Source organism: Choloepus didactylus, chromosome 7, assembly GCF_015220235.1.
Source record: "Choloepus didactylus isolate mChoDid1 chromosome 7, mChoDid1.pri, whole genome shotgun sequence".
In the NCBI taxonomy this organism is placed as follows: Eukaryota; Metazoa; Chordata; class Mammalia; order Pilosa; family Megalonychidae; genus Choloepus; species Choloepus didactylus.
In genome coordinates, this window is record NC_051313.1 from 119,927,067 (window position 1) to 119,935,571 (window position 8,505).

The following is an 8,505-nucleotide window of genomic DNA, read 5'->3' on the forward strand; positions in this document are numbered from 1 at the left end:
GCTTGTAAGATAGGGGTGGGATACTGTCCTCCATAAAACAGGGAGCCGATTTTTAGCAGATTTGTAAAGTGCACATGGGAAGCCTCTCACAGGCAGGCCTGACAGAGAAAGTCAGTGCTTGCTATGGCAAATTACATGAGAAAATAGCATTTCCATCCTAAGGTAGATGCTTGGGAAAAGAACTCAGGCATCCGGCAGGGGTGAGTGGGAGAGCCACAACTCTCCTCCATCTGGAAAGGAAATACGGTGCCTAGATCAAATGTTAGAGTGTTAAAGATTGAGGGACGAGAGCCACATTCGTTTGCAGTTAGAGGTTTGTTCTACTTTCAACTGCCTCTCTAAGAAATGTTGAGATAATTTATTCTGGATGGAAGAGGTGGAGTAACCCTACTGTATGTCAGTTGCATTATAGTTTTTCCAGAATTTGTGGTCAATAATAGACTACTTAATTTTTAAAATTTATAGACATTTTCAAAAACACAAAAGTAGAGAAAATAGAATAATGAACTCCGTACACCCAACATCCAGCTTCAGCAGTTATCAAGAGGTTGCCACATTTGCTTCTGTTCCTTTTTTCTTTTCATTTCCTTTGTGAAGTATTTTAAAGAGAATTCTAGACCTCTTGATATTTCACCCTTACATCCTCACGTATGTATCTCTTTTTTAAATGAATGGATCGTAATGCCATTGTGCACCAGAACAAGTAACAGTAACTGTGGTTATCTTCTAATACCCAATCGATATTCAAATTTCACCAAATATCTCAAAAATGTCTTATTTGCAGTTGATTTCTTCAAATTAGGATCCCAAGAAAATCTACACAATGCAGTTTGATGTCTCCTAAGCCTCTTAATCAACTGTAGTCTCACCTCACCTTTTTTTGTTGTTGTTGTTAAAGCTATTAATGCAGAAATAGGACCATTTGTCCCACCGGATGCTTCATTCCAAATGTATCTGTTTGCTTCTTCAGGGTGATATTTAACTTCTTCCTCCATTCCTTGTATTCCAAACCTCTGAAGGTTTGGTTGGATTCAGACTCCACTCGGAGGGGTGGGGGGGAGAGGGCTCTGTAGGTTCTGTCGCTCCTACTGCACCCCATTGGGAGGCGCAACCTGGCTGCTTCTCCCTGAGCACAGCTGAGATTGAGTCGAGGGATCAGATGGCCATAGCCTGACCCCATCAACCTTTCAACTTATAGTTTCATTCAGATACCTTTTGCCTGAATAAATTATTTCCTGAGGGGTTGCAAAACGGTGATTTTAAAATTCTATTATTTCTTCCCTGTTTCTTAGCTGGAATTCTTCTGTAAAGAAGAGCTTCCCCTCATGGAGGCTGTTCGGTTACCCTCAAACGGTTAGCAGAGGAGAGACAGGATACATGCTTAATTTCCTCCTCTAATTGCCATTTCTCAGGATAAGCTGATGTAACGCATTGCGGCTGTCAGTAAACCACATCATTACTACACAGGAGACGCTAGAGGCAGAATCTCTGGGCCTGAAGGAGGGAAGATAAATGGGGAGAGAAACAAAGGCAACATGGTCCTGGGGTCTGCTTTTCTAATGCAGACCACTAAACATAAAAGCAGGGAAGAATGGTGAGGGGTGGTGCCTTCAGCAATGGGGACGTCCGTCAACTGCGTGTCTAAGGCCACTGGAAGTTGCGCATTTAACGAAGTCTTGTTGACAGTTTATCAGAAAGAGCAAAGGGGGGAAGTAAAACTATGAAGGACTGACCCATGAGCTACTGCTTGGAGAAGCAAAATTGGCGGGAGCCTTGGCTCAGAGAGATGACTCTGAGTGACCCCCTCCTGGGGTGGTGGTGCCAGTGGCAAAGGGAGTTTGTTATAAACCAGATCCCTGAATGCACCCCAGACCTATAGTACCTCAAAAATCAGGGTCCAGGAGTTTCCATTTAAAATAGAAACTGCAGAAGATTCTGGTTCTGGGGTCCCTCAGCTATACGAAGAGAAACATTATCTTAGACATCTAGCCTAAAGTTAGGAAGAGTAGATTTCAAAACACCGAGGGAAAGAACTCAAAAGATAAAATGTCTCAACAGGAAGAATTTCAGTCTAAAGAAAAAAATGTCTCAACAGGAAGAATTCCAGTCTAAAGAAACCGATAACTGTAACAACTGGCAGCAGCCAAACCTGCCCTATTTACCTGGGTGTCCTGAATGTACCCAGTGGGTGCTTAGTAGAGGAGGGAAGGGGAGCCCGGGGTTGGTAAGGAGCTGGGACAGGGGTGTGCTTCTCAGCAATGTGGGCACCAGACTATGGTAGCACTCCCTGGGAAGTACTTGGACCCCACCAAGGCCTGCTGAATCAGAAACTCTGAGAGTGGATCCCCCAACCTGTGTGTTACCAAGCCTTCCAATGATTGGCATGCACGCTCACGTTTGAGAGTCACTGTTACAACACCTGACTCTTAAATGCATTCTAGTTTCCAGCTAGTATGTGTTACAGGTCAGGGGTGCAGAAAAGGTTGGACCTTTTTTTTTTTTTTTTTTGATATAAAGGAGAGGTGGGGAGGCAGAAGACTGAAAAGGGAAGATATGGTGTTTGTAAAAAATGGGACAAAGAGATACAAACGGGACAAAGCAGGGCCAGCCTGGAGAGCAATGCCTGGCTCAGCAGGCGAATCCCAGCTTGAGTCAGTCAACAGGCTGGCTTCACCCAGCCCCTTTGGTTAAAAGCTCTCAAGCTCTGGGCTCCTGTGGGCTTATCAGGCTGCCCCTCAAACAATGGAAAGATGGTTAACAACTAACACTGACCTGCAGCAAATACCAGGGGCTGGACACTGAGCACAGGATTTAACTAATTCAGTCCTCATCACCAGGAAGTAGGAGGAAGTCAATCATTTTTGTACGGAAAAAAAAAAAAAAAAAGTAGGAAGACTAGTAAGATAAAGGCTTGGAATTCTTTTTCTTAATGTAAATTTATTGAGATATACTCACATACCATATAATCTATCCAAAGTATACAATCAGTGGTACACAGTATCATCATATAGTTGAGCATTCATCACCACAATCAATTTTCGAGCCTTTTCATTACTCCAAAACAAAGAAAAAAATATAAATATATTTATATAAAATTTTAAAAGAAATAAAAGGGAATGCACAAACCATCCCATACCCCTTCTCCCCCTACCTGTTATTTATATATATATTTTTGTCGTTATTTTATTACTCATCTGCCCACGCACTGGTTAAAGGGAGTGTCAAGTCACCAGGTTTTTACCACCTTGGACTTCATTTTAACAATAACAACAAAAGGGAATCAAATTGCCACAGTGAAAGAACAATGAAAGAATAGTTCTTCCCTTTCCTAATAGTCTGGATAGAATATTTTTAAAAGCACATTTTTGGTGCCAGTTTTAGCTGGTGGGAAAGTAAGGGAAACCCTCAAAAGACTGTGAATAATAGAAAGCAGGAAACTGGAAAAGCAAGTGAGCCCTGGGGGCATCCGCCATTCCTCAGTGGATTCAGGGTTTCAAGGGATCCCACCTTTGCAGTCAGGAGACAAACCAGGGGCCTGTGAAGGGCTGGAAGTGAAATAAGACACACACACCCTACCCCACCCCTGAAATTTAAAGAGACACACCCAAATCAAGATAAATAATATTTCAAAGCAGTAGTTTAAAAAATCAAAGTAGCAAACTATGACACAATGACCTGCCACCTCTTTTTGTAAAAAAAGTTTCTGTGGGTGAACTAGAGAGAGAGTACCGATGCTGGCCCCAGTACTTGTTTTGGATGGAGCAGAAAAGAAGAAAAGAAAGAAAAAACTGCTAACAATTTGCAGTGGCTGGAGGTGGCCATAGGGTACACTGACTGAGGAACAGAACAGTGAACTGTGGTGTATGCATGCAATGGAATATTGAGCAACTACGAGGAGAGAAGCTGTGAGACACGCAAGGAGGTGAATGGATCCCGTAGACAGCATTTTGAGTGAAGTACGCTGGAAACAAAGGCAAACACTATTTGTTTAGTCACCAGTATGACTAACTACAATGTGTAAACTCAGAATTCAATCTGAGAGCACAGCCTAACAGGGAAATGGTTATTGTAATGGTCTCTAGATTGTAAGCTCTTACAGCAGTCAAATCTATTCCTGAATTGTAATGGCTGTCTCCAAACTCTGAGATGTTGATCCCTTGGTGTATAACCTGATTGGTCTATGGAACACTGGGTATATGTGACACCTGAAATTTAGAGCTAGAGCTCGGTAGATACAAATGTCAGTATTAACGCATACAGCAACTGTTAAAGAAAAAAAAAAAAAAAGCTGTTAAAGAGCCCAGACTTCAATTAGAGATATGAATGAAGCAGATCTGGTTAAGACTAGGGCAAATCGGGCCAAAGGGTAAAGGTTGAAACTGACTGTGTGTTAAAACTTCAACCTCCACGTGAGACCAAAGGAAGAAATGTTTATTTGTTGTAGGATCTATATTTTCTAAACAATATAACTTCTACAGTCAGTTCGTTCAAACACCACAATTACAGGGAACTTTGAATAGGAAGTGAGATATGGTAGGTCTGTATAGGTTAGAGTGAAATAGCAACACATCTCAAAGTAATTTGGGCAGAGAATAAAAATATATCTCCAGTGCCCCCCACTGAATTGCTGGGGAAAGATGCAGAGGTGTTGGACTTTCTCATCTGGATTGTTGCTGATGCTCTCACAAACATTGGGGACTGATGGCTTGAAATACTGAGCCTTCTGTCTTGGGGCTGGCCACTATGAAGCTTGTTACTGAAAGGAGAGGCTAAACCTGCTTATCATGGTGCCTAAGAGTCTCCCCGAGTACCTCTGTGTTGCTCAGATGTGGCCCTCTCTCTCTCTCTCTCTAAGCCATCTCGGCAGGTGATCTCACTGCCCTCCCCCCTACATGGGACCTGACTCCCAGGGGAGTTAATCTCCCCAGTAACGCATGATATGACTCCCAGGGATGAATCTGAACCTGGCTTCATGGGATTGAGAACATCTTCTTTACCAAAAGGAGGATGCAAAACGAAACAAAATGAAGTTTCAGTGGCTGAGACATTCCAAATTTAATCTTATGCACTATATAGATAACCCTTTTTAGGTTTTACTAGCTAGAAGTAAATACCTGACGCTATCAAACTCCAACCTTGTAGCCTAGACTCTTGAAGACTATTGTATAACAATGTAGATTACAAAGGGTGATAGTGTGATTGTGAAAGCCTTGTGGATTGCACTCCCTTTATCCAGTGTATGGATGGATGAGTAGAAAAATGGGGACAAAACTAAATAAAAAATAAGGTGGGATGGGGGGGATGATTTGGGTGTTCTTTTTTATTTTTATTTTTTATTCTTATTCTGCTTCTTTCTGGTATAAGGAAAATGTTCAAAAATAGATTGGGTTGATGAATGCACAACTATATGATGGTACTGTGAACAGTTGATTGTACACCATGGATGATTGTATGGTGTGTGAATATATCTCAATAAAACTGAATTAAAAAAAAAAAAAAAAACTGCTAACAAAGAAATTTCACACTCTTGTGGGATTGGGGCCAGAAATCACATTTCCTGTGGCCCTCAAATCTGCAAACTAAAAATTCAGTGGAACCACATCAGACATTTTTAATGGGATCATTAGCTGAAGAAAGATAATAAAACTATAAAACTGGAGCAAAGCATGCAGGTAAAGTTACGCAATGAGCTGGCCCAGGGCTGGGCTTGGACTCGGACCCGGACTCTGCCCCATGGCTGCCATAATGGACACTGGAATGCCTTTAGCTTTCTCACATTTCACGATGACCTTGCAATGTACTGGTAACTGACCAGCAAGCATGAGGTGTTCATGAAATTTATGAATTCATGGGAAATAAATTGTAGGGATGAAAAGGAAAGGCTCTGTGGTTACACGCTATTGCCATCATTAATGAGCCTTTGGGGGAAAAAAATCTCAAGATTGTGGAATGATGGATTTCAACCCTGAAGCTCAATATTTAGATGCTCAATCCAAGACTAAAACCATAGAAACATTCCCCCTATATCCTGTAATTCAACCCAGTGCTCTATAATTTTATTTCCAGCCACATTGAAAAATGAGATAGTCGAGAAGGGAAGACGACAAAACTGACTCATTTGTAGGTAGCCTGAGAGAAGCAAGAGTAGCTATCTGTGGCTGATTGTAAAAGCCTCACTGGGGAAATGAATGGCATGTTCAGAATTTAATGGATTGTAATTAAATGTGACCTTAAATGAAAGGATTCAAACTTATAAAAAAAATTCAGTGGTACCAGATCTTAAGCACAGTGGTAGGTACATGATGTTAAGTATTCTTTTAAGTTGTATATAAACTTTATATATACATATAAACTTTATATATATATGTTGTGAAGCATATATATTATATGCTTCACAACAAATTAAAAAGACGGAAAAAGATAAGTTGTGACTTCTCAATAACTTGGTAAAAAAGAGTATCAAAGAAAGTGGTGCCCAGAGAGAGTGAGATTGAAGGGAGAGTGAAGATATATAATCAAGCTTTTACATCTGGATCTTCAGCCAAGTCAACTTTGCTATGTTCCTGTCAGTTAATCAGTTTGTATTGTTTGACCTCTAACAAGCTTGATTTTGATATTTGGGATCCCAGGAAATGTCGAGATGCATCTGCTATTAGGGGTGGGGTGGGGTGTGTAGAAATCATCAGAGGTGGGAGCCCAGCACAGAGCAATGTCAGGGGACTAACACCCCTTCATGGAGGATTGTGCCAACCCCAGTGCCAGTTCCTTGGCCATGGTTCTATCAGGAGACCCAGAGGAATTCCAGTGTCTCAGTGTGTCTGGATTTCAGCATGGCATTTGACAAGATCAAAGTCACCCTAGACAATTTCCCGGACCTGTGTATATAAAACACAGGCGGAAATACATTTGCTGCCATCAGAGGAAACTTTCACACCAATGCCTTACACAGAATACTGTAAATAAAGGAAAGAAAGAACTGTTTATCCTGCCTTTGCAGTAGGAACAGTAGTTCAGGTTAAATAAAGTACCAGTTGATGAGATTACTTATTTTTTTATTATTTATTTTACAGAACAATATCAGACAATAAGTGGAGGAGGAATAATCAAATTAGAAAATCATCATTCTGCAAATTTGAACAAAATCATTGACTCAGGCAAAGATCATCAATGGATGCTAAAATCATTAGGGGAAAGGTTGAGGGGGAACTGGATATTCACACACTGGGTGGCAACAAATTATCCCAATCTTGCCCATCGCAAAGGAGAATGAAGTACTTCTACAACAGAGAGATCTGCGGGTCACTCCTTTAACCTGGTGATCCAACTGGGATGGAGAATAATGGGACATGTAAACATGATCCCCCCCAGTCCGAGGCCCTGTGAAGAAAACAACACACAGCAGACTGAAAAACGGTTCCCTGAAGGATAGCCACACCCTAATCCCTGGAACCTGGGAATGTTACCTTATATGCAAAAAAAAGAAAGAAAGAAAGAAAAGGGGGTGGGGGGGGTGCTCTTATATGCAAAAAAAAAAAAAAAGAAAAGAAAAGAAACAAAAAGGGTCTTTGCAGATTAAAAATTCTAAAAAGAATTTTAAATGGGGAGATGATCCTGCACTATCCAGGTGGACCCTAAGTACAATCACATGTGTGCTTATAAGGAAAGCAGAGGAGATGTGGCACACACAGAAGAGGGGGAGCAGAGACTGGGGTGAGGCAGCCACAAGTGAAAGAATGTCAGCAGCCACCAAAAGCCGGAAAAGCTGAAAGAGCCAAAAGAGGCAAGGAAGGGATTTTCAACTAGAGCCTCCTGAGGCGGCAGGGCCCTGCCTGCACCTTGACTTTGACTTATCTGTTTTGGACTTTGGGGCTCCAGAACTGTGAGAGAATAGATTTCTGTGGTTTTAAGACACCAAAATTGTAGTAATTTTTCACAGCAGTCACAGGAAACTAATACATGGTGTCAATCATGAATATTCTTGCCCAAACTAACGGGAATCTAATCAGCCTTTATACATCTGAATTCCAATTTAAGGGAGATGCAGAAGATTGAGGAACAAGTTAAAAACACCAAGAGGAAACAGTTAGACAAATCCAAACTGTGGGCATGGCATCCTAGAAGGCAACTGACCTAGTCTCTTCAAAAGGCCAATGTCATGGAAAACAAAAAAAGCAGAGGTGGGGTGGGGAAATGGGGGCAGGCTTGTTCTATATTTAAAAGATTTATAAGACATAATCGGCTCTGGGCCCCAAAGGGTGATGTCGCTGGGGCTTCGCCGGCCTCACTATGTCTGCCATTTTCAATTTTCAGAGTTTGTTGACTGTAATCTTGCTGCTTATATGTACCTGTGCTTATATCCGATCCTTGGCACCCAGCCTCCTGGACAGAAATAAAACTGGATTGTTGGGCATATTTTGGAAGTGTGCCAGAATTGGTGAATGAAAGAATCCTTATGTTGCAGTATGCTGTATAGTGATGGCCTTCAGTATCCTGGTCATGCAATAG

At 41.5% G+C, this 8,505-nt stretch overlaps 1 pseudogene; it reads left to right on the forward strand.

Annotated features, from left to right (window-relative positions):
• The first annotated feature begins 8,276 nt into the window (after positions 1-8,276).
• LOC119539720 lies at positions 8,277-8,505 on the forward strand (annotated as a pseudogene).